At 34.5% G+C, this 25,527-nt stretch overlaps 1 protein-coding gene across 1 annotated transcript in view; it reads left to right on the top strand.

Annotated features, from left to right (window-relative positions):
• The window catches only part of LOC138694713 (homeotic protein ultrabithorax-like), a 1,263,368-nt gene that overhangs the window by 875,836 nt on the left and 362,005 nt on the right, over positions 1-25,527 (top strand). The gene's annotated exons all lie outside the window — the stretch shown is intronic.

Genomic DNA, 25,527 nt, shown 5'->3' with positions numbered 1-25,527 from the left:
CTGATGAATAAGTACGAATGATTGCAATACCCAGTTGTCCTTGAAATCAGTTGAAGTATCAATATAAAATTATTGATATTATGTTTGCATTTTTATGTTGGCGGTGACATTCCTTTATATTCTTTTTCTCTCTAATGCTGTAGAGAATTTCTGAAGAGTGAACTGCGTATTTATAACGACAGCAGACTTGTTGATTGTGGTTAATAAAGCATATGTAATTTTATATAATTATGTACTTTAATATTTTTAACAGACAAACGTTGAAATCTTGCCGTGTTTATGAATCTCTGATGGGTACAGCAATCATTCATAATATATACAACTTTGAATATATAATTAGGGTTGAGGTAATATGCAAGAGTTGTTGGGGAGCATAATTGGCCCGAACTAAGAACAGGATTCCTTTAGCTACCACAACCGCTACTGGATCTCGTAACTACCCTGTAACGTAATTGTGTTTTTTACATGTTTTTGTATATGTATTCGAAAATTGTAAGCTGTTTAGTTATATGAGATTCCTCTTAATTTTAGTTTTGTGTTCATTTTAATGGAATTTAATGTATTTAATTTATTGTAACTTTGCATCCAGAATTTCTCGATGTTGGATTAACATTTATGTAGCTTAGTCATGTTTGTAGTTGTTGTTTTTTCAAGAATATAGCAATGAAGTTTTTTCTCATTATAAAAAGTACTTTTATATTTTGTTATTTTATCTTCCGTAAGATCCAAAAACAGGAGGTCTACCTGTTTATTCCTGATATATTGGAAAATTTGCCTTATAAGTTATTTGCGTAAAAATATTCAATCAGAATACAAAAAATGAAATTCTTGTAAGCTTATAGGCCTAGTAGCCTACATAATTTCAAATGACAAAGTTTATTGCTTATATTTGTCACATAACTCATAATTTGATGGTTCGAGGTGTTTGAGTATTTGCACCATTTCTTAGATGTAGAGGAACCAACGTTTGGAAATTATTTCGGCTCCCAATCATCAGGATGGCAGGTAAAGAGGAACATCAAATAAAGAAAAGTAGACTAAACTCGAAACAAATAGTCGACCTGGTTGGCGAGTTGGTATAGCGCTGGCCTTCTATGCCCAAGGTTGCGAGTTCGATCCCGGGCTAGGTCGATGGCATTTAAGTGTGCTTAAATGCGACAGGCTCATGTCAGTAGATTTACTGGCATGTAAAAGAACTCCTGCGGGACAAAATTCCGGCACATCCGGCGACGCTGATATAACCTCTGCAGTTGCGAGCGTCGTTAAATAAAACATAAAAATTTTTTTAAAGAAATCGAAACAAATTTGTATTATTTTGCATTGGATGGGTACCGGGTTTCAGTTCCTTGCAATAAAAGCAGATGTACATTTATTCCCTTATACTTTTTTAAAAACTACTGTCTTATTCTCATTAGTAACTTGAAAAGGAGCCATAGTAAACTATTCTTATTTGTTGAATTTGGCAGTTCTTATGATCATTTAAATCTTAGATCAATCAACATATTGGTGTAATCGACCAATCACATAACGCAACTCCAGCGTCGCCAGTATGGACACATCTTCTTCATCAGGTACTACAACTTCGTAGAAGTTTTGACCTTTTTAACGATTCTCCTTCATTCGTTGCTATTCCTTACGAGTTTTGTCCAGTTCATAAATTCCACCTTTCTTCATCATCTCAAATCTATTTTTTTGGTCTTCTCCTTTTCCTTTGAGTTAGTGGTTTTCCGTTATAAATTTTCCTTTCAGTTCTGTTATCTTCCATTCGGTTCACATAGGTCAGGTATGTTGAGAATTATGCAAACTTTTAATCATATCTGACCTGAATTTTTACATAACTATTATGATTTCCCACAATTATGGGTGCACAAGGTCATAAAGACACCATAGAGAAACAAAAAACAAAGCAATCCTCTTCCTAGTAACAATTGGCCAAGGAACTGGCGGGTGCTGCAATCTATCAGTAAAGAACGAAACTACTACTGAGGATACTAAATGGAATTAATCATCAGGCAAATCATATGAATCAGAGATTACCGAAATGTTAGTAATTCTAAATGGACTCATTCGAGCGGAAAGGGAATGGATCTATGGCGATATTTTATAATTTATATTTTAATCCAATATGTTTTATCGAACTTATAAAATCTATTTTAGGATCAAATATAAACATACTCATTGATAATCGTAAAAATAAGATTAGACCCTACTTTAGCTTTTTTCCTCAGCGACTTTTCGTAAACTGTCGTTGAAGACTTTGCCTAATGCATAATAGCGTATTGTGTGTTTGTAAATTTCTTTACCGGTAACTGATTTTGTAAAGCTTGTCAAAACTTCATAAATCAATAAAACAGAGTAGCTATAGGCTATAATATAAAAATTGGTAATATTTTATTTGTTATTTGTTAATTTTTAATTTCTACTTTAATAACCTTTTGAAACAAGTCTCATGATTAGACTGATAGGTTTCCTTTTTTCTATCTTGTAGTCGATGTGTAGCTTCGAAACTTGGAATATGTCTACATGTTTGAAACAGTGTAAATACCCCAATAGGTTGTTCACCGTGAAAATCTCAAATACTATTTATAGAAACTTTTTCTTATGTGATAAAGATTAGTTCGTCAGCAATCCTAATTCCTGAATTTCCCGTACTTATTTTCTTCTTTGAATATTCGCCATATAAATGCCACGGGGTTGGCTTCCTGAGGAAAATTATACAGTTCAGCGATGATAAGAATGCATATGAATTGCAAATAACAGGTCTCCATATTTGAAAGACAACAAAAATAGAGATACCGTAACAGATGTCTCATTTTTACCGGACATATACTAGATCTTCATGCGTCCTGGGGCGTTCGGGTGGATTTTTGCTGAACTTTCAGTGGAAAAAGAGAATGTCAAAGGCCTTCTCGCAATCAGAAATTCCGCTCAAAAACTTAGTAAGTCTCCAGACTGCGTTGCCATCAGAAAAAAGAAAACATTATTGAATTTCTCCGGTAAATATATTCTAACTGTACTAAATGACTTAAAATGCAGAAATGTAAAGAAAAATGGACAACAATAGTCAGCTTCATGGAAGCTCAATTTGTTCTACTGATAACATTTCAAATTAGTAGTAACGAAAACTTAATAACTAACTCTTGATTATTTCTCATGATCGGTTTCAGGTTAATTTTTAATGATCAGCTAATTAACGTGGCCCCTAAGTTGCAGTATTTCTGTGCAAACGTTACGTAAGAAAATCACTTTAATTCCAATTATAAATTCTAAATGGACATGGTTACAAATGACGACAAAACGAGTTTTGTCGGTACATCAAATTTAAATTAAATACATTGGATACGTAATTGCATATTATTTAATTTAGCTGTTACCTTCCCTTTGGACATAAATACTGACTGCCCGCATTCTGATAATTCGACCTTGTTGCTATTGAAAAGAAATTAATTTCCCGATCAAGATTGGAAACGTGTTACCAAAACCTGCCGGTATAGATTTCTTGTTGTAGGTACTTCCTTAACAATCACACAGTTAATATTGAAATTGAAAAACCAAGCTTTGATCCTATGGTGACGCTTTTCTAAATTACTGTACGCCAATAATGAAAAAATAACAATTCATTTAACCATTGAGTATAAATGAGATTTAATATTTCCCCAATGTTTAATATATGAGCTTTATTGTATTGTATTGTATTTATTAACATTCCATGGTATTCATACATTCCTTACAGCTAGAATAAGGAACAAGTCAAAAAATTTAATACTACAGTATTATAACATCTTAATTTATAGTCACAGTCTAGTTGGAATATATACAGAAGAGATTTACAATATAGTCTACTAGTACAACACAAGGTTTTAGTATCAATTTCATGAAGTGTTATTGAATGTCATGAATTCACCTACAGAATAGAAGGCGTGAGAAATTAGGTACTTCTTTAATTTGGCCCTAAATAATTTTATGTTTTGAGTTTCATTTTTTATATCGATAGGGAGGCTATTAAAAATTTTTACTGCCATATAACGCACTCCTTTTTGATACCACGATAGACTTGCCGATGGAGTATGGAAGTCATTTTTTGACGTGTATTTATGCTATGAACTGTTGAATTAGTTACGAAGTTTTCACGATTACATACGAGGAAGATTATTAATGAAAAGATATACTGACAAACCATGGGCATTATTTGTAGTTTTTTGAAAATAGTCCTACACGATTCCCTAGATTTGGCACCTACTATTATTCTAATTCCTCTTTTTTTGTAATAGAAAAAATTTCCCCAGAATATTATTCCAAAACTCATTACCGAGTGGAAGTATGCAAAGTATATGTATATAAGTATATGTTATAAGTATATGTTATATTAAATAGCTCGTACTTATGAAAATATGGACAATTGAAACATATTTTGCGAGAATTAATCTTCATTTAATAGTCTCTGCTTGTCACAAAATTGCATTAGAATTATTCCATTGTTACTACTACTTAAAGTATATTATAAAAATGTCGTACAGTTCGGATGGAACTGTTTCGGTGTTATCTGAGGAGAGCTCTATTGTTTATTTCTCCAAATCTTGCTGAAATTAACTTAAGAGACAACCAATATAATATAAAGGAGGAGGTGGCGAGATGAAATCTATTAGCGTCTATTGTTGTAAACAGAAACAAAATAATACATTATCAATGCATCCCAGGAAGGTAAAGTGTATCTCTTTAACGCTCCGATATTGGAATTTATTTCTTTCGCCTTACTGTCGGGTGTAATATTTATTCAAGTTCCTTAAACGTGATAGCGTTCGTCTCCTTTTATTATTTCGAGAACAGAACAAAATACTTTTTTTAGTCACTACTTGCTTTTCTATCTTTTCGTTTCTTCTTCTTTTTATTTATTATTTTTTTTATTTTTAGTTTCTCAGACGCTGCCGACCAAGGGAGCTGAGACATCACGTTTTACATGCAATTATACACGCCTTCCATGCATTATTGTTCCGAGAGGACCATAAACTCTTGTTGGATAGGTCCACCAACCTCTTATATATACCCTATTGAAAATGATTCCTTCCTCCTAAGTGAATGAGGATGCATTGTTTTTCCTGTATTAAAGTATCGTTAATATACAGAGAAACTGCTACCGGCCGCTTCTTCTGCGCCATGTTGTAGGATGTCTTCGTACTGTGAAATATTAGCAAGACACCTTGTTCCAAACGTATTCTATGTATAAAAGGTTATTTGATACAACTTGGTCCCATTTGTTGTTCCATTTTTATTACTTCTTTTTTATTACGTCTAGTTCTGGATTACAACTTTACATTGGCCATACAAATGAAATGATGTACGATATATAATGCCAATGACTAGGCCTATTAGAAAGTCTGGTGCTGTGAAGATTTAACAAGAATCTACTAGTAACGAGTAGTGAATTTTCGAAAGTGTTTCATGCAATAGATCTTTAAAGTTTTAATTTCAATTGGAGACAAAATAATAATATAATAACAATAATAACTCATAATAATAATAATAATAATAATAATAATAATAATAATTTTATTTATTTATCTATTTATTTATTTATTTAGAATATTAACGTGCAAAACAACAGCACAAGGCCAATTACAGTTTAGCACAAGATACAAAAAAACAATACAAAACAGAACAAATCATGATGAGAATGAATGACAGAAAATGGCAGTGAAATGAAATACAATCAATATAATAGTCAACATTAATCATTGACCAAATGCAGCAAAATAAATAGCAATATCTAACAAATAATAAAAGATATTAAATAACAAGTAAGAATATAGCCTATCACGCGTAAGTAAAATCAAATCAGATCTTGTAAATTGGCACTTTTAATACACCTGGCTACTGGAGAAAGAGATTTAAATAATTTAGTGAAGAAAATTCTTTGAGCGCGAAAACCTTCCACGGGAATTCTAAGATAGGTCTTACGTATAAAAGAATCGCAATCAATGACACCATTAATAGCATTACTAAAGAAAGTGTAATCAATATCCTGACGTCTCGAATACAGACTGGTACAGTTAAAATATTTACTAGATAGTTCATAATTTAAAGAAGAGGAGTTGGGTACGAATCTGAATGCACAAAGAGAAATGAATTTTCTTTGGATATTTTCTAGTTTAGCCGAATCAGTAGAAGTAATAAGAGTTCCACGCAACAGATGCATATTCTAGTTTAGACAATAATAATAATAATAATAATAATAATAATAATAATAATAATAATAATAATAATAATAATAATAGTTTTTATTTATTTACTTTATTTATTTAAATATTTTGTCAATTAACTGTTTACGTATAATTTATTTAGCATTATTTCAGTCTATATTTATGTATGGTATTATAGGTTGGAGGTGGAACTTATAAATCCAACCTATATCCATTAATATTACTACAGAAAAAAGTATTAAAATTTATTTAAAAAAGCAGAAAGATTACTCAACTGAATTGTTGTTTAAACATTTCAAAGTTTTCAAAATTAAACAAATTTATTATTTTATTTTATTAAAATATTTTCACAAAAATCTTAATAACTTTGAAAGGTATGTACATAAATATAGAACTAAAAATATGAATTCTCTGCGTTTATGTGAACCTAAATGTAAAACAAAAGCAGCTTTTTATCATAGTATGAGTGAAGGTCCCAGATTATTAAACGAATTTTATTCTAATATTATTTTGAATCCTCTCCAAATTAATAAAAAATAAAAAAAATTGTATTAGATTTATAGTTTGGATTTAAACTTATTAAACACTTTTTAATCTGTATTCACTCTCAATTTTAACTTTATTTTATTTATTTATTTATTTATTTATTTATTTATTTATTTATTTATTTACGGTATGTAATTCTTTTTGTGCTAACCAAAAGCGGTTAGCCAATAAAAGGCTAGCACAATATATACAATGATAATACAACAATAAAATGAAATGAATAAAAGTTACAATGATAGTGACAAATTTTATATAATTAGCTGCGCCTATACTACAGTGCGTCTAGAGATAGAGTGGACTGCGGAGGCCTTGGACTGGACGAGAGTTGCCTACTGCGAGATTTAGCCTACATGTAAACAGCCGGTGAGTCCACTCCGAAGAGTGGCAGTTACGCGCAAGACAAAATTTTACCTGCCAGAAATTCATCAACTGCGCAGCGGTCAGTTGAGATATCAGTGAGTATATATCAATTACACTCGGCAGTCAACTGCGCGCAGGGGTCAGTTCTTGCATTTTTATTTCTTTCCATTTTTCAGAGACTTAGGACTCTCTATTTAATAAATAGGTATGGTTAAAATGCCCTTTTCGCGCGTAATCGATACCCACCCGTCCACTCTATCTCTAGACGCACTGTATAAAACTAAATCTACATATTAAATTGATTAAATTAAAAATATAAAGTTGACAGGGCGCGCGGTAGCATCGCGGTTAAGATGCAATGCTACAACGCGGGTTCGATTCCCTATGAGATCATGGATTTTTCCATTGATTTAGACTAATCCTTCCAGCCGGACCATGGTACTGGAATCTACTCTGCCTCTAACAGAAATGAGTACCAGGAACATTTCCTTGTGGGTAAAGGCGGCGGACACGTAGAACTGACATCCCTACTGCCATTAAATGCCGATTGTCTGTAAAGATGGAAGCCTTAACTTCTCTTCACCCTCTAAACCGATCTGGCCTGTGGCTTTACTTTACTTTGATGACACAAAAATAGCAGAGCAATAACGATTAAAAATTGAAAATTAACAGTGATATTAATGATAAATATGGCTATTTAAGTTGAAGTCAATACGTAAAAAAAAGTCTATATAATTAATGGATCGAATTCACTGCTGTGTCTCTTGGCGCTTTTAGTAGTGATAGTAGTAATAATAATGATAATAATTATCGACTTTTTAATGCATAACATATCTTCCGATAGCCCTTTTCCATTCTTCTCTATTATTACACTGATTCTCTTCCGAATCTAATATCTTCATTGCTATTTTTGTACATTATTCTTTCAAAGGAATTTAAGAACGGATATCAGCCAAGGGTAAACGTGATCAAGGATGAGAATGGTGACTTGCTTGCAGACTCTCCATCAATCCTAAACAGATGGAAAAACTATTTTGCGCAACTACTAAATGTACATAGGCCAAATAGAAATGATAGGGACGATATTGAAATACAAACTGCTGAGCCATTTATACCCGAACCCACGCTTTCAGAAGTCGAAATTGCGATAGAAAATCTGAAAAAGTACAAGTCTCCATGTATCGATCAAATTCCAGCAGAATTAATACAAGAGGATGGAAGTGCATTATATAGCGAAATTTATAAACTTGTACTTGATATTTTGGAAAAGGAAATTGTACCAGAACAATGGAAGGAGTCCATAATTGTACCTATTTTTAAAAAGGGGGACAAAACCAACTGTGGTAACTTTCGAGGAATATAACTTTTGTTGACGTCGTACAAAATTTTGTCGAATATTCTTTTGAGAAAATTAACTCCGTACGTAGATGAAATTATTGGGGATCATCAGTGCGGTTTTCGGCGTAATGGATCGACTATTGATCAGATTTTTTGTATTCGACAGATAATGGAGAAAAATGGGAGTATAAGGGTACAGTACATCAGTTATTCATAGATTTCAAAAAGGCATATGACTCGGTTAAGAGGGAAGTATTATATGATATTGTTATTGAATTTGGTATTCCCAAGAAACTAGTTCGATTAATTAAAATGTGTCTCAGTGAAACATACAGCAGAGTCCGTATAGGTCAGTTTCTATCTGATCATTTTCCAATTCACTGCGGGCTAAAGCAGGGAGATGCACTATCACCTTTACTTTTTAACTTCGCTTTAGAATATGCCATTAGGAAAGTTCAGGATAACAGGCAGGGTTTGGAATTGAACGGGCTACATCAGCTTCTTGTCTATGCAGATGACGTGAATATGTTAGGAGAAAATACACAAACGGTTAGGGAAAACACGAAAATTTTACTTGAAGCAAGTAAAGCGATCGGTTTGGAAGTAAATCCCGAAAAGACAAAGTATATGATTATGTCTCGTGACGGGAATATTGTACGAAATGGAAATATATATATATATATATATATATATATATATATATATATATATATATTGGAGATTTATCCTTCGAAGAGGTGGAAAAATTCAAATATCTTGGAGCAACAGTAATAAATATAAATGACACTCGGGAGGAAATTAAACGCAGAATAAATATGGGAAATGCGTGTTATTATTCGGTTGAGAAGCTCTCATCATCCAGTCTGCTGTCCAAAAATCTGAAAGTTAGAATTTATAAAACAGTTATATTACCGGTTCTTCTATATGGCTGTGAAACTTGGACTCTCACTCTGAGAGAGGAACATAGGTTAAGGGTGTTTGAGAATAAGGTTCTTAGGAAAATATTTGGGGCTAAGCGGGATGAAGTTACAGGAGAATGGAGAAAGTTACACAACACAGAACTGCACGCATTGTATTCTTCACCTGACATAATTAGGAACTTGAAATCCAGACGTCTGAGATGGGCAGGGCATGTAGCACGTATGGGCGAATCCAGAAATGCATATAGAGTGTTAGTTGGGAGACCGGACGGAAAAAGACCTTTAGGGAGGCCGAGACGTAGATTGGAGGATAATATTAAAATGGATTTGAGGGAGGTGGGGTATGGTGATAGAGACTGGCTTAATCTTGCACAGGATAGGGACCGATGGCTGGCTTATGTGAGGGCGGCAATGAAACTTCGGGTTCCTTAAAAGCCATTTGTAAGTAAGTAAGTATTCTTTCAAGCTGTTGAGGCCCTCCTGTCTTCTTGTATCCTTTTTACACGTCCCTACCATGTTAACTATTTAAATGTCACCTAACCAAAAATTGTAGATTTTAGACTGATTGTGGTCGGTTTCCAATGTGGTGTTTTGGCATTTAAGCTCTCTAGTAGGCTGTTTGGCGGTAGTTCAGATTTCAGTCGCTACTGCTGGGCAGACTTGATTTTATCTTTTTCGAAACTGGATCTGCTCGGTGCCAAAAGTACAATTTCAGTTGCAAGTAGTTTAGACTGAGTTGCCCGTCTGAATGGCCAAATATCTGCCCCATAAACTATTTATACACACATAACTTTAAGACCAAAAATTTTGCAAAATGTATAGACTAATTTTATTAATAATAAATCTTCATAATGAACAGTGGTATTTTAATTCTTAAGAACTCTGGACGTCTTTGAACGGAAACTCATAATTCTGAAGTGTGTGGTTGTTGCTGTTTTGAACATTCATCTTGTAAACATTAATTAAAAAATACAGACTTGCAGAACTTCTCGCACAGTTAATGATGCAAGTATCGCCTTCATGTTTAACCGAGTGTTCCCACATAGCAGTGTGTGGCGGAGGGTCTACATACCAGAGTATTCGGCGACCGTGCACTCCACTACACCGTAGTCTAAATGGCTGTCATCTGTGTGAACTGCAGTGTGATTCACATCTCTGGCCTTACCACAGAACACACAAGCTCCGACAAGCCACTAGCTATGAATCCCTGCGGTTACCCAGCAATTAACTGCAAATCGTAACATTGGCTTTGTACACTTATTTTAAAACTGTTTGTTATTTACTTTGTCATTATAACAGTAATAGTATTTATTTAGCAATGTTTTCAACTTCATGGGGTTATTCAGTGTCTGAGGGTCTGTGTTAGGGGACATTTATTTTACGTACCGGTAAGTCTGTGATAGTTACCTCCCAGTTTTACTTTCTTCTAAAAGGAAGTCATGTGTAATAGGGTTATCGTCCTTTATTATACTCGCACATCGATCTCTGCCAGCTTTGAAGAACCCGAAGCTCGAATCAAACTATTAGTACAATAATTATATACAGGGTGATTCATGAAGAATAGTAAACATTTTAGGGGGTGGCAGTATGTACTATTCTGAGCAAAAAAGTTTGTATAAACATGTGTCAAATTTTCAGTAGATATGGAGATACAGCTGTTTGAATGTTACGCATAACAAACCTTACAAACGGTATAACTACTGTATGTACAGTGTGGGACTGAGCTTACCGATCCTGACCGGAGGGGACCATCATAGGGAAAGCTAGGAGTGGGGATATAGTGGAACTGATAAGAGGTGTTGACAGGCTAAAGGTCTGAGCATTCAGCTACCATAGAGGTTAATGCAGATATAGTGATTCGTTATTGTTTTTATGAAGCTTGTACAGTGCGATTATTTAGTCCTGACAGCTCGGCGACGCCAAAGAGGGGAAGTGATAGGAGTAGTGGGGAAAGCTCCGGAGTAGAGATAAGGGCGAGCGGTCGGTAAAGGAATACAGTACAGCTTAATTGTACTGGAAACATACCGCTCTATCGCATGCATGACATCTGATTGCTCCGAAGGCAAGCGAGTGACTAAACCAAACACCCCTTGGCGAACTAAATAGACTCGCCTGACCCGGGCGCACATCGCAGGCGACTGTCAGGACTAAATAATCGTACTGTACTGTAGACGCTATCAGTTTCGAAGTTGGCGAATAGGGGCGTGGTTTGAAGTACTTTGGAGTGAGTAACAGTTAATGCATTATTTTTGCATTCTTCACGGGACTGATGAGATGAGTTCCTTGTAATATTATTGACTGCGTACAATAGAATAGTACGTATCTCTCTCTTGAGATTGTCTGGGTGTAGAACCAGCGACCAGAAGCTTCTTTATTCCTTCTCGAAATAACATCTTTGGTTAGTTTCGTTTGCTGCTATTTGATTAAGTCCTGTTTAAAATGACATAGCACGTTATAAGCTTAACTAAAATTATATTAATTGTTCGTTTGTCTAAGAAGGGGCGTAGTATACCCTATGTATGAGCGTAAGTCTTATTTTAACGACTATTATCCGTAAGTTTGGTTCCTCCATATCAAACGAAACTTTCTTCAAATTCTAATACGTTTAGAAAGCTTAAATTATTAGGATGTTTTACATGTAGGCTTACTTACTTACAAATGGCTTTTAAGGAACCCCAAGTTCATTGCCGCCCTCACATAAGCCCGCCATCGATCCCTATCCTGTACAAGATTAATCCCATCTCCCTCAAATCCATTTTAATATTATCTTCCCATCTACGACTGGTCTCCCCAAAGGTATTTTTCCCTCTGGTCTCCCAACTAACACACTATATGCATTTATGGATTCGCCCATACGTGCTACATACCCTGCCCATCTCAAACGTCCGGATTTAATGTTCCTAATTATGTCAGGTGAAGAATACAATGCTTGGAGTTCTGCGTTGTGTAACTTTCTCCATTCTCCTGTAACTTCATCCCTTTTAGCACCAAGTATTTTCCTAAGAACCTTATTCTCAAACACCCTTAATCTCTGTTCCTCTCTCAAAGTGAGACTCCAAGTTTCACAACCATACAGAACAACCGGTAATATAACTGTTTTATAAATTCTAACTTTCAGATTTTTTGAAAGCAGACTAGATGACAAAAGCTTCTCAAACGAATAATAACAGGCATTTCCCGTATTTATTCTGCGTTGAATTTCCTCCCGAGTGTCATTTATATTTGTTACTGTTGCTCCAAGATAGTTGAATTTTTCCACCTCTTCGAAAGATAAGTCTCCAATTTTTATGTTTCTATTTCGTACAATATTCTGGCCATGAGACATAATCATATACTTTGTCTTTTTGGGATTTAATTGCAAACCTATTGTCTTACTTGCTTAAAGTAAAATTTCCGTCTTTTCCTAATCGTTTGTGGATTTTCTCCTAACATATTCACGTCATCCGAATAGACAAGAATCTGATGTAACCCGTTGAATTCCAAACCCTGTCTGTTATCCCAAACTTTCCTAATGACATATTCTAGAGCGAAGTTAAAAAAGTAAAGGTGATAGTGCATCTCCTTGCTTTAGCCCACAGTGAACTGGAAAAGCATCAGATAGAACTGGCCTATACGGATTCTGCTGTAAGTTTCACTGAGACACATTTTAATTAATCGAACTAGTTTCTTGCGAATACCAAATTCAATAAGAATATTATATAAAACTTATCTCTTAACCGAGTCAGATGCCTTTTTGAAATCTATGAATAACTGATGTATTGTACCCTTATATTCCAATTTTTTTCTCAGGCCACTGAAAAAATATTTCTTTTTAATTTTGGAGATGTTGCAGATGTGACAGATATGCTGAAAATCGTTGAAAAAATATATGAATGGGGAAAACGTTATTTCTCAGTAAGGAAATAAATTGAAGAAAGACACTGTTTCAGCATAAAGTCAAGTTATGTGTTCATGAGCTGTAAACATGTCAGCTGTCTGGCTTCAACAGTTTTTGAGAAAAAATATCTTATATAAGACATAATTTAATGTTGTCGAAATAGGCAATTCCATGTCCACTTAACTGAAGAAAAAAGTAAAATCTCTTTCACATTTGAACCACCCATGTATGTGCATTGTGCAATTTATATTAGCTACATCTTTTACCTGTAATGCTCATTACATAATTTTGAGAACAGAATATGAAATCCTTGAGGTTTCCCCCTGATACCCACAAGCCATCAATGAAGGTTACTCAATTACCAGGTTGCTTTATTTTTATTTGATGTTATATATTATATACAAGCAACTGCAAAAATGTTAATGATAGGGGGCGGGGTTTTTTGTTGCCTTACCCAACCCTGGTGCTCCCCTCACGATTAAACTAATCTCGACAGCAGTAACTCTATGGTGCGGGAATATTAAAGGAATAGAGAATCCCACTCAGATAGAAGCGAAGTAAAGCTTAACCTGCAACCGACCAAACTATCAAATCACGGGTTTATTTTTATATATATATATAAAATCCCGTGCGATAATGATAGCCTTTGTGTTGAGTTTTATATAGAGATGTTTCAAAATGAAGCCCACCCGATATTGCAGCGGTCTGAGAAGAAAAATCTTTCCTCTCTCACGAAAATGGTCACCATCTCTTTCTAACTAATATTCTTTGCAGGGCAGACAAGTGGTTGATGTCTTCATCTGGGCTTAGAATGAAGTTAAAGATTCCTGATAGAGACAACCAGGCTTCGCTACATCAGAGAGACGTGCATCTTTCAACCTATTCTTGTTCTCGCTATAAAGACTTTATATCTTTTTTTCCTCTCTCTTTTACGAAAACAAAAAGAACACTTGTAGTTATTTTTTAGCTGTTGTTTTTGTAATACAAAATGGAAGTTCCCTTTTATATAACTTTATTAACAAATCGTTGGACCTTTATTTGAAATGTGGTTCTTCGGCATGGTCATGAGTTCGAATTCCGCTCTAGGCATAGGTGTATGTCCGCTATTCGTGTTATAAGCTGTGCCCTTTTATTCTGAACACGGAATTGTGATGTATTTAAAACTCCAGAAGAGAACATTCTGAATGGGAAAACGTGATGTTTTAATGAAAGGCATTCTATGTGTGTAGAGCTTGAAGAGCAGATACAAACACACCCAGGTCACAGGAAGAGACGATGAGCCATTTATTTTATAAAGTTTTCCATCGTCACGATCCTAGGCTATGCATAAACTAAAATATTTAGGCTCAAACGTCAATAATTGGAGTTCACTTTTAATCGAATATTAGGGAATGAACTAAGTTCTGTCTTTTTTATGAATAAGATTGAGCTAAGAAGCAAACGTTCTGATGGGGCAGATAAAAAGATTAATTTTTTTTCTTCCACCATGTTAATAATGTCAGAAGAAGTGTTTATACAAATTTTGGCCCCTCGACCGCAATTATGAGGGCCGTAAAAAAATAAGTTCGCCAAGGTCCGATAACAGAAAAAGACACAATTTCATTCGAAAAATTTATTGGAGCAGACACAGCAATTGTTGAGCTATTTTTCAACATATTTTCCACCGGAACTGAGACATTTCTCATATCATGAGATCGACAGAGAGAGGTGCAGACGCAGTCAAACTCTGGTTCCGATCTGAGGCGGCTGACTTCTACGCCACAAAAATTAATCCCATGGTATGACAAATGTCTCAATTCCAGTCGGGGATAATTGACAATTAGCGCAACAATTACTGTATATGTTTCAATAAATGAGTAGCTTAATATCAAAGACGGACATCTGACCTCAATCGAAATTTAGATAGCTGTGGTTTTTTATACAATTTTTCATGCTCTTTCCAGTTATAGTGAAACCATATGCAAACTCTGACACTATATTTATAAAATAAATTGTGTTAAATATTACAAAGAACACTGTGAATTAAAAAATTGCCTCCAGATCAAAACTATGGAGACGACAGATGTCCGTCTTTGATATTAAGCTACTCAAATATTTCCATGCAATTGTGCTTTTTTCTGTACACGGCCCCAGGAAAAATCACTTTCTGGACAGCCTCGTAATTGCGGTCGAGTGGCCAAAATTTGTATAAGCACTTCTTTTGACATTATTAACATGGTGGAAGGAAAAAATTTAACTTTTTTATCTGCCCCCATCAGAACGTTTGCTTGTAAGACTATGCGAATTTGGTTTAGCGCTGATGTGAGATGACACAAAAGTGACAACAACGCAAAATATTAGGAAAAAATCGCGTCGATAGCAGTACATTGTTGGATATTCAGATATATTTTTGGTGACACACGCAACATGGACCACGGAGGAAGACAAGGAGGAGAAAATGCGTTCAGACATTAAAAAGAATAGAAAAAGATAAAGAGAAATACTGAATGAAAAAATGTTGCGAAACTTAAATCAGTTAGACCTATAGAAGATAAAAAAGACAAGTATCTGATATCACTAAACATAACATGATTCGTTAACAAATTACTGCAGGCTATGATACCACGAATTTAATTAGAAGAGAATAGAGAAATCTGAAGTTGTGTTATGAAACACAAAGAAACGTTAAATCTGGAAATAATAAAACAGAAATTCATTATGGAATTGTTGGTGTTTAGTCAACTGTCCGAAGACATGTCTGAACCTCACAAGTGATACCAAGAAGGTACTACTTGTGAGGTAACTAGACCAGTGTATAATGGGGTAGGTTGGCCAGTTCCTTTCTCTCTTCATTGCATACATCGCCGACTAGCTACATATATTATGGAATTATACGCATAATTATGTAATCGCAGGGTCCTTAACTTGCTGTTATTCGTCCTGACTCATAGATGTCGCTGTTGCCTAGAGGAAGAAGAAGAAGAAGAAGAAGAAGAAGAAGAAGAAGAAGGAGATGATGATTATGTCGATGGTGGAGTATTGTTTGAATTTCGCAGGGGAACAATAGTGCCTGAAAAGAAAACTCAGTATTTTCTGTGCCACTTACAGTTACGATGAACTTTACTCATCGTCTTACCTGCGTGCTATTTACTCTTATTTATTTTGATAAAGAATCATTTCGGTTCTGCTAAACTAACTTGAACCAGCTTGAACTGAGAAAAGTAGCCAGTCTTTGGTCTTTGAGCAAGATTAAATGATATAGTATTAGTGTTTATGTAAGCAAAGATCGATGTTTAGCTTGATTGAATGTTAATTTCATTGCGTGATCTCAGATTAACTATTTATACATACAACTGGCTCTTACTATATCTAGCTGGAGATTGATAAAATAGTCAGTGTCACATAATAATACGCACTATTGTTGGCCTATATCCTAGTACTGAATTTTCTTTTAAATTTTGTTTTATTTATTAATAATTTTTATATTAGCACCGGGTGGATCAGTGATAAAACAGTAAATTAGCAATCTAGTTATTTAAAAATGGGAGACTTGAATCCTAATGTACGCTACATGTGGGATATGTCTGTAGATATGGGCACTACATGGCAATATTTATGTGGGTTCGTGGACTGGCTGGTAGATGGCAGCAACTCATGATGTTCTGCGCCGTAGAACATGAACTGTTTGATAGGGGCGAATACGGAACAATTTTGGCTGTTTGTGTATTCCATTTAAGAAGCGTATTCTAATTAATGAATTATTTTGTTACAAAATAAAACGAAGATAGGCAACACTCTCATTGTTTTACTTTGTTGTATCTAATGTAATTGAAACTCAAGTACAAATTTGTTTTAAGAATTCTTTGCAGAAAGCATAAATCATTTGTAATTAGTGTACAGTATGTCAATCAGGCTTAGCCTTGAAGCTGATAGTCGTAGGCATCATAATGCACTTGTAGGATGTTTGGCGATTCAGAGGTTTCCTTGACATGATTCCAAGTATCAACGACAAGTGTAAAAACCCTTGATAGATTAAATTGATTTCTTCGAGGTGTGAAATTAGATATCGCTTTGTGCCCTCGAGGTTTATAATTCCTTATTATAACGTTACATTGTTTTTTCCAGAAATGCTAATTAGTTGTAATATTCTAAGAGTCAACCATTTGAGTGAACAAGTGAATTACGATGAATATACCGTTACATGAGAACACATGAATCGAGTATTGCTTTATTAAGTGTGGTTCAATTAAATCATATGGCTAGAAATTACAATCTGAATATTTCTCTTGGAAAAACAAAAGCTATTGGAATGTGTGAAAAAAGTCTAAGAAGGATCAAAGTAGAGCTGGAAGCAAAATATCATAGAACAAATATTTAAATTGCCTATGCCATCTAGTCTCAGATATAAAAAATAAATAGGCTGAAAATTACAGAAGTATAGCAAATAAATGGAGCTATTACTCAATTCTGTCGGAGACTAACAAGGGAAGGGTTTCGACTCGAACAGGAATTTCGTATCCAAAATTTGTATACATGCCCATCTTTACGTCTCTGTAAAGCTCCCAAAAGCATTGGTTTGTGTAATGTGTGGTTTGTCTGTTAGAGCACTGTACAAGTTGAGGGGTGGGGAGAGCACTGCACAAATTAAAGGGATGGGACACCTTACCCGTAAGCCTAGCCTAGCCTAGAAGCTAGTGCGAGTGGTAAAATGTCTAAAGCCCATTTAAGAACATTTTTCTCCAACGTTCTGTCTGAAAATATTGCAGCTAATCAGAAATGTACACTGTTGTGTGAGTCATTGAATGCGCACAAGGATACAACCTTAATAAATGAATCATTCCAACGCTAAGACATGGAATGTATGATCATTCCACATAAAATAACTAAATATTTCCAGCTCTGGATATCTATTTCCTTAAACAATACAAAATATATGCTCGGAGGATAACAGATTACTAGACATCGGATTTTTAGGCACTAAAAGTTGCAGTTTTAGGCGCCTAAAATAAGCTCAAAATTTGTAAAATTAGGCTCTATATTAATGAAAATAGGCATTTTAGGCACATCAAGGTATCATACTTTTTCTTTCACTGAAATTTTTAGTTATACACTAAAATACGCACAAAAAAGTATGTTTAAACATTAAAAAAGAATACTATATTATATTTATAAACAGAGCTGTACAAATTTAATATATTGAAACTAATGAAATAATGTTTATGGATATCAAGATTACTCATTTTAAGTTATTGAAATTCAGTTCCATGCTCAGACTTTATTATAATTATCTGCACAGTACACCACCAGAATTTTTTCTAAATTCCCCACAGTTAACCTTTGCCTTTTGTCACTGAGAATCATTTTGAAAGCAGAAAAACTTCTTTCAACCGAAACTGATGTGAGAGGCGCAAATTTTAAATTAGGTACAATAGAAACATCAATACTTACTGGAACATTTACACTTTCCCCCGATATCACTCTTGATACTTCTTCCAACAATGAAAATCCTACATTCTTATTTAATACGTTATCCCACTTATTTTTAACTTTTTTCCCAGTTTCGCCCAAAGCAGAATGTATGTTCACTTGAGCTTCCTTTACTATTGCTATTTGGCTACAAAGAGATTGTTTTCCACGTTCTAATTGTTCAATGCTTGCAGGTATGAAAGAAAAGTTTGATGTTATGTAGGCAATATCGTTTTTCACTCGTGAGTCATTCAGACAATCTTTCACTGCTTTCACACACGCTGCACTATCAGTTTCAGGTAATTTATCAATAACTGTGACCACTTCTTTAAAATACTTAGAATAATACACCACTGACTGAATCCAGGTTCCCTATCGTGTAACAACCGGCTGAGGTGGGAGTGGGATATCTGGAAAGTTTTCTCTGAATATTGAAATCCTGGATGGGGCTTTACAAAAACATTTTTTTTTTTTTTTGTGTTAGAAATAAACGAATTGACAAGAGGAAATTCATTCCGGATTGTTTCAGAAACCCTGTGAAGGCCATGTGCTAGACAGGTTACATGCGTGAGGTTAGGATAAAATGTTTTAAGAAGTGGAGCTGCAGCAACCATGTATGAGGCAGCATCAGTACAAAACAACAGAACTTTAGAATCGTCTATATTACCTGAGTATAAAGACTGTAGGCCTTTATTTACAAAATAAGCAATGGCTTGGCTATTCACTTTCGAAAGTTCCTTAACACATACGAGGTGTGGAATCGAAGGTCCATCAGGACTAAGTTTTCCTACTACCATATTTGCTATATACCTATTCATAGGATCTGAGGTTTCATCCACAGAGACCCATATGTAAGAATCACCTATATCCTCCCGAATGGAAGCTAAAGTTTCATTGTATATTCTGTCTAAGTAATTTTTTCTTAGGGTCGACTCAGATGGGATATTTTGTTTGCAGTATTTTTGTAAAAACTGTCTTAAAACCGGATTTTCAATTGCATTCCAGGGAATGTTAGCAGCAACAAACGCTCTGGTTAAATCAGCATAGAAATTGCTGCTGAGATTGGATGAAGTAGGCTGTGTTAGTAAAGTTTGTTGCAGTTGATTTTTCTGCTGAGCTTTAGCCTTATGAGCCGCTCCTTGCACATGCTGCTTTAGGTGACACTTCTTTTCTTGCGAAATCTAAAAATGTAAAGTAAACTGAATTAAAATAAAATCCTAATTGTTGCATTGCCGTATTTCTATCACAAAGTTAGTGGGTTCGAACAATCAAAATTTTAATGACCTACAAATACTTTAACTATCGGAATTTAAAAGGTTAAAGTGTAGTGGTCTTAAAAAGAATTATACCTCAGGATAGCTCAGTCAATGTATAAATATTATAGGCCTACTCATTAAAATTAATAGAATTTATATATTTCAACTATTGTTACATACCTGTTTGCTACAAATCTTACAGAATATTATTTTTCCATCATAAGTGAATTCTGAATATTCTGTTAGCCATTGCCGGATCAATGTAGATTTTGCACTTATATTTTTCGGCATTATCGCGTTAAACTTCACAGGAAAACGTCCTACCGCTCAAAACTTCTCAACACAAATAAGGTGAGGGAAAGAGCAACTGTTAACGAGCATTCAAATGAACCGTTGTTATTGAGATTCAATTGGACAAAAATACAAAGTTCCACTTATTGTTGCATTTCCTGGTAGTGTTAACACTAGGAGGGCCATTCTTTTAAATATTTTGTAACGGTTTACCCTACTAATTCGCAGTTTTACGACTTTTCATAAATATTTCAAAAACACTCTTTCTCCAAAAATTGTGATTTTATGACACTCTGAAGGGCAGTACAGCTAATCGGTTTCAGACCGAAAACAGTCATTTTTATAGTATAGTATATCTCTGAATCGGTAGCAGCACATATTGTGATTGTTGCCTGCTTCAAAACTAAGATTGGTTCTTTGTCGGCATTTATGCCTCCAAACATGTTAAATTCGGTGAAATCTATTGCGAGTGTAGTGAGATTCAAAACATTTTGTTTCCTTTATCAATGGTTTCATGGCCGGTGTGAAGCAAACTTTCCACTTTTTAAATGCCTTAAATTTCGCAGTGAATGCATGTATAAATTATAAAAAGTAAGAGTAAAATGCGAAACTTTACAGTGAGTTAGGCATTTTTAGGCGAATATTAACAAATTAGGCTCTAATAACCGTTTTAGGGCATTTTAGGGCACTATAAAACTCTTTGAATACCCTTCAATTTCCATGAAACACAAATATTAATAATTATTTTTACTTTTCTCCTAAAGAAACAAAATAGGCATTTGCCCTAGAATCCGATGTCTGCAGATTACATAAGGACTCTTGCTGAGAATCCAGAACTTAACTTGGAAAATCGAGTGTTTATAATGAAAATGCACTCTGTTATTCATAACCGGTTGTCTGCTCCAGTATACCGCCCTATGCTTCAGTATTCCTGGCAGTCAGCTGGTTACGTGAATCCTGAACAAGTCTCGGACTTCAAAAATGTAATTCAGGTAGCATTTGATTTTTCAGCACTGAAGTGCGGTTCAGAAGATTGTTCAGGTGTTGCTTCTGCGTGTTGTGCTTATTGCTCTGCTCCATGCTGTTTCATGCATTAGAATCCTCATGCACATTTTTAAAGAAGTGTATTGACCAATACCAACCAAACGGAGAGTTACACAAATGAATGCTTTTAGGACTTCATCACCATTGTGAGGTAAGCCTCTGTACAAATTTTTAACCAAAAATTCCTGTTCGAGCCAAAACCCTTCCCTTGTAAGTGAACCCCATAGCCGTAGTGCGGCTGGAGGAATAAGATCATTATCACCATCATCATAAACGGTTTAAGTTTAGATTCATTTGAGTCTGTCCCTATGCTTCAACAAGGTCTTGATTTGACCACCTCTGTTTGTGTGTTCTCCTACTCTGTGTCCTTTAGGAGTTTAGATTGGTATTGAAATGTTTTCTTCGAGTTGATTTCATTTTCGGCGATTTAGATAATTATTTTGATATCTAAATATCTTCTATATTTCGAACTCTAATTTCTCCCGAATACTTGAATTTCCCCCTTCCCCCCATCCTGGTTAAACCTAACATTGGGCATAAAAATATATTTCAATCCCGGCCCAGATCGATGGCATTTAAGTGCGTTTAAATGCGACAGGCTCATATCCGTAGATTTACTGGCATGTAAACGAACTCCTGCGAGACAAAATTCCAGTACACCGACGACGCTATTATAACTCTACAGTTGCGAGCGTCGTTAAATAAACCATAATTGAGGACCGTTTTTGCAAAACTTGCTAACTGAAAAAACTAAATTTTACAGGAGAGACAAAACACTATAGTAAGCAAGTTTTACTGTATCTCTCACTTATAGCAGAAAGCAAGTTTTGAAAAAACAATTACACTTTGACACACTACAATGAAGAGAAATATCCCAATTTTACTAAGACGCTTTGAACATCATGTAGAGGCCTGCCTTATGTTAACAAATCCATCAAAATCTGAATTTTGTAAATTTTTCAGTTAACAAGTTTTTCAAAAACGGTCCTCAATTTAAAATTTAAAAAAATATCATTTTGGCTGCTTGTAGTTTGGCTTTATATTTGGAATTCAAGATTCAGTTTTTACTGCTATACTTCAGAATTTATAAAAAGATGTCTAGCCTATACAAACGAAATTACAAATAGACCTTCGTAGAGAAAATTAGCCTAAATTATGGTTTATTTAACGACGCTCGCAACTGCAGAGGTTATATCAGCGTCGCCGGTGTGCCGGAACTTTTGTCCCGCAGGAGTTCTTTTACATGCCAGTAAATCTATTGACATGAGCCTGTCGCATTTAAACACGCTTAAATGCCATTGACCTGGGTCGGAATCGAATCCGCCACCTCGAGCATAGCAGTCCAACGCTATACCGACTACGCTACCGAGGCCGACCCTTCGTAGAGATCTAACGTGACATGATAAATCAGCGTAACTATGCTTCGTGAATCCATGGTACAGCGCAGAATGCTTTTCTTTTACAGAAATGGTAGATGACTTGTAATTTGATACAATATGCTTTTACATCTGACTTTGCCAGAAGGGTGGGAGAACATGTACGATTACTGTAGGATTACTGATAATCCATTTGAACGGTTGATATTTCTGGAGTTTCTTATCTTTTGCTTTTTCCTGTGTTGTCTTAAAAGTTAGTCTTACGCTGTGATAAACTACTAAACACCTGGCCAAGGAATTTTTTTACCTTTGGATATCTAATACTGGTCCTCAGTTTTTGCAAGAGGACGCAACGGGCCTTCGAGGTGGTTATGATGATTAATTTTATCAGTGTTACATTTCATATATCGTTAGAAGATAATGCATATATATGCGTGCTATATTTTCTTATTTAAGTAAGAAAAATGACGCAATAAAACTTGGCAGACATAATTAACTCACAAAATATTCGGCCTTACAGCAGACTTGCAGGTGTTTTCGAAAGTTACTTTGCTGCTGAAACTCTGGAAGTCGGCATTGGAATTGAATCCGGAATTTAAACTTCATTTGAAATTCTTAGGTGCTGTGATATTTCTCTTTTTACACAGATGTCATCGTCTGTCTCCTGGGATTGTCTCATCGGTTTTCTTGTGTAAGAAAAGCAAACCCTTTTTGTTTAGTTTATAACTAAGCTCTAAGTACATACACCTGTTGACAAACGTCTTTGTTTATGCAAGGAAGTAGATTTACTAAGCCTTTATTGGAATGGAGACGTATTTCTGTATATTTACAAAAATGTTTCTCCATGTGTCTTAAAAACACGCATGCAGATGCTATTTTTTTTGTTGGATGATTATAAACGGAAAAACCGGTCGTTGGTTTATTAAGTAGGTAATGCATCTTACTTTAAGCAGTGTCTTTAAAACAAAGAATATCTTGTATCGTCTGCATATTTGAAATGTTTTAAGATCAGTATTTGTTTAAGCATTTCTTTTATTTAGTCCTTGTCACTAAGTAAAGTAATGCCCTTATTAAGTTAGTTTGGATCTTGATACAGAAGCCGTTTGCAGTGCTGTTTACCAGTTTTCATATGAACCTCACTCCACTCCACGGCACAGCAACGCCATGTTTTATTCACACACCTTCCTTTACTGTATATTATGGTGTTGTCGAAAAGAATGAACAACGATTTTGAGATGTAATTTTCATATTTTCAATAAGTTTTGTGGAATTTAAATTTATTCATAATTATTTATAGTAATAATATTTAAAAATTTAGTTGGTTCTAAGATTGTCATGTTGTTTTAGACTGAAGGTAAACCACATTTTCTTTCTATCGTGTTTTCACTAACATAATTTTACTACAGATTAAGAAAGTTCAGAAGTCCCTGCGGTGGCTGTGTGGTTTATATCGTCAGTTATCACGCAGGAAGTCTGGGTTGGAGTCCTGGTCATGTCTGGGATTTTTTATTTTAAAATTCAAAGTAGGCCTAACACTTGTGGCGGACAAGGTCGCAATTAAAAGTTTTCTCAGTGTTCTTCGCACTCCATACAATGGGCTTCAACATCATTCCAGCTACCGGCGTAGCTCAGGCGGTAGCGCGTTTGCCTGTTGACCCGGAGTTGCGCCTGGGCGCGGGTTCGATTCTCGCTTGGGCTGATTACGTTGTTGGGTTTTTCCGAGGTTTTCCCCAACCGTGAGACGAATGTTAGGTAATCTATGGCGAATCCTCGGCTTCAACTCGTTATCACCAATGCCATACACGCCAAATTTATTTATTTATTTATTTATTTATTTATTTATTTATTTATTTATTTATTATTTTGCTAATAATTGTAACATAAAATATAATATATACAGAAAAACTTTAGCTCGCCCCTGAAAGAGTAGAACTCGTGCTCAGGGCCGGATTCCTGAATTGAAATTAATAATTATACAATACAATTTGTCTTATGTCTACTGTGCAATTATAGTATATAAATTTAAATTTACAATTTTTCAATTTTTATGAAATCCATACATAACTTTTTAAATTTAATACTAGAACTATTAGAAATGACAAGATTAGGATATTTAAATATAAATTTGTTATATATTCTTGGGCCTGAATTACTACTATGATTAAATACTGTAACAGTGTTGCATTTTGGTTCAAACAATCTTAAAGAATTCATACTTTTTGTTTCATAACTATGAGAATACAATTCAAAATTATTTCGATTTTTATGTATGAATTTTATAATACAATATAATAAATTTGTCTTACGTTAAGTACATTAAAGTCTAGAAACAAATTTTGAGATGGAAAATCAATAGGTTTATTTTCTTCTGTAATAAATAAAGCGGATTAAAATTGGATTTAAATTAGCTATCCCATCCTATAATTCCATACATAATTACCGATTGAAATAAAGTTAAATATATTGTACGTAATAAACTTATTGACAAGTAATTCCTCAATAAAACAAAATAATATACTATTTTACGTAATTTATTACAAAGGTAAATTAATGTGTTGGTTCCATTTTAAATGATTATCGAAAATTATGCCTAAATACTTAACTTCAGAGGAATCTTTAACAATCGGACATTTACACTGTATAAGACAACAATCAGAATTATGTAATTTATACTTAATATACTGTAGATGTAGGAGGTTTGTTACATTTTTCAGGTAATGAGAATGGAATAATTATGGTTTTAACCTAGTAGTTGATAGAGTGACGTTAAATAACCAAGTAAAAACATCATTCCGGCCGGTTTCTGTTCCACTACCTTATTTATAGCATTTCTCCGATCAACAGTTTGCGAAGTAAGGAGAGAGCTGACACAGGGAC

This window comes from Periplaneta americana, chromosome 2 (genome assembly GCF_040183065.1).
Source record: "Periplaneta americana isolate PAMFEO1 chromosome 2, P.americana_PAMFEO1_priV1, whole genome shotgun sequence".
Lineage (NCBI taxonomy): Eukaryota > Metazoa > Arthropoda > Insecta > Blattodea > Blattidae > Periplaneta > Periplaneta americana.
This window is presented reverse-complemented; position numbering and strand designations above follow the sequence as displayed.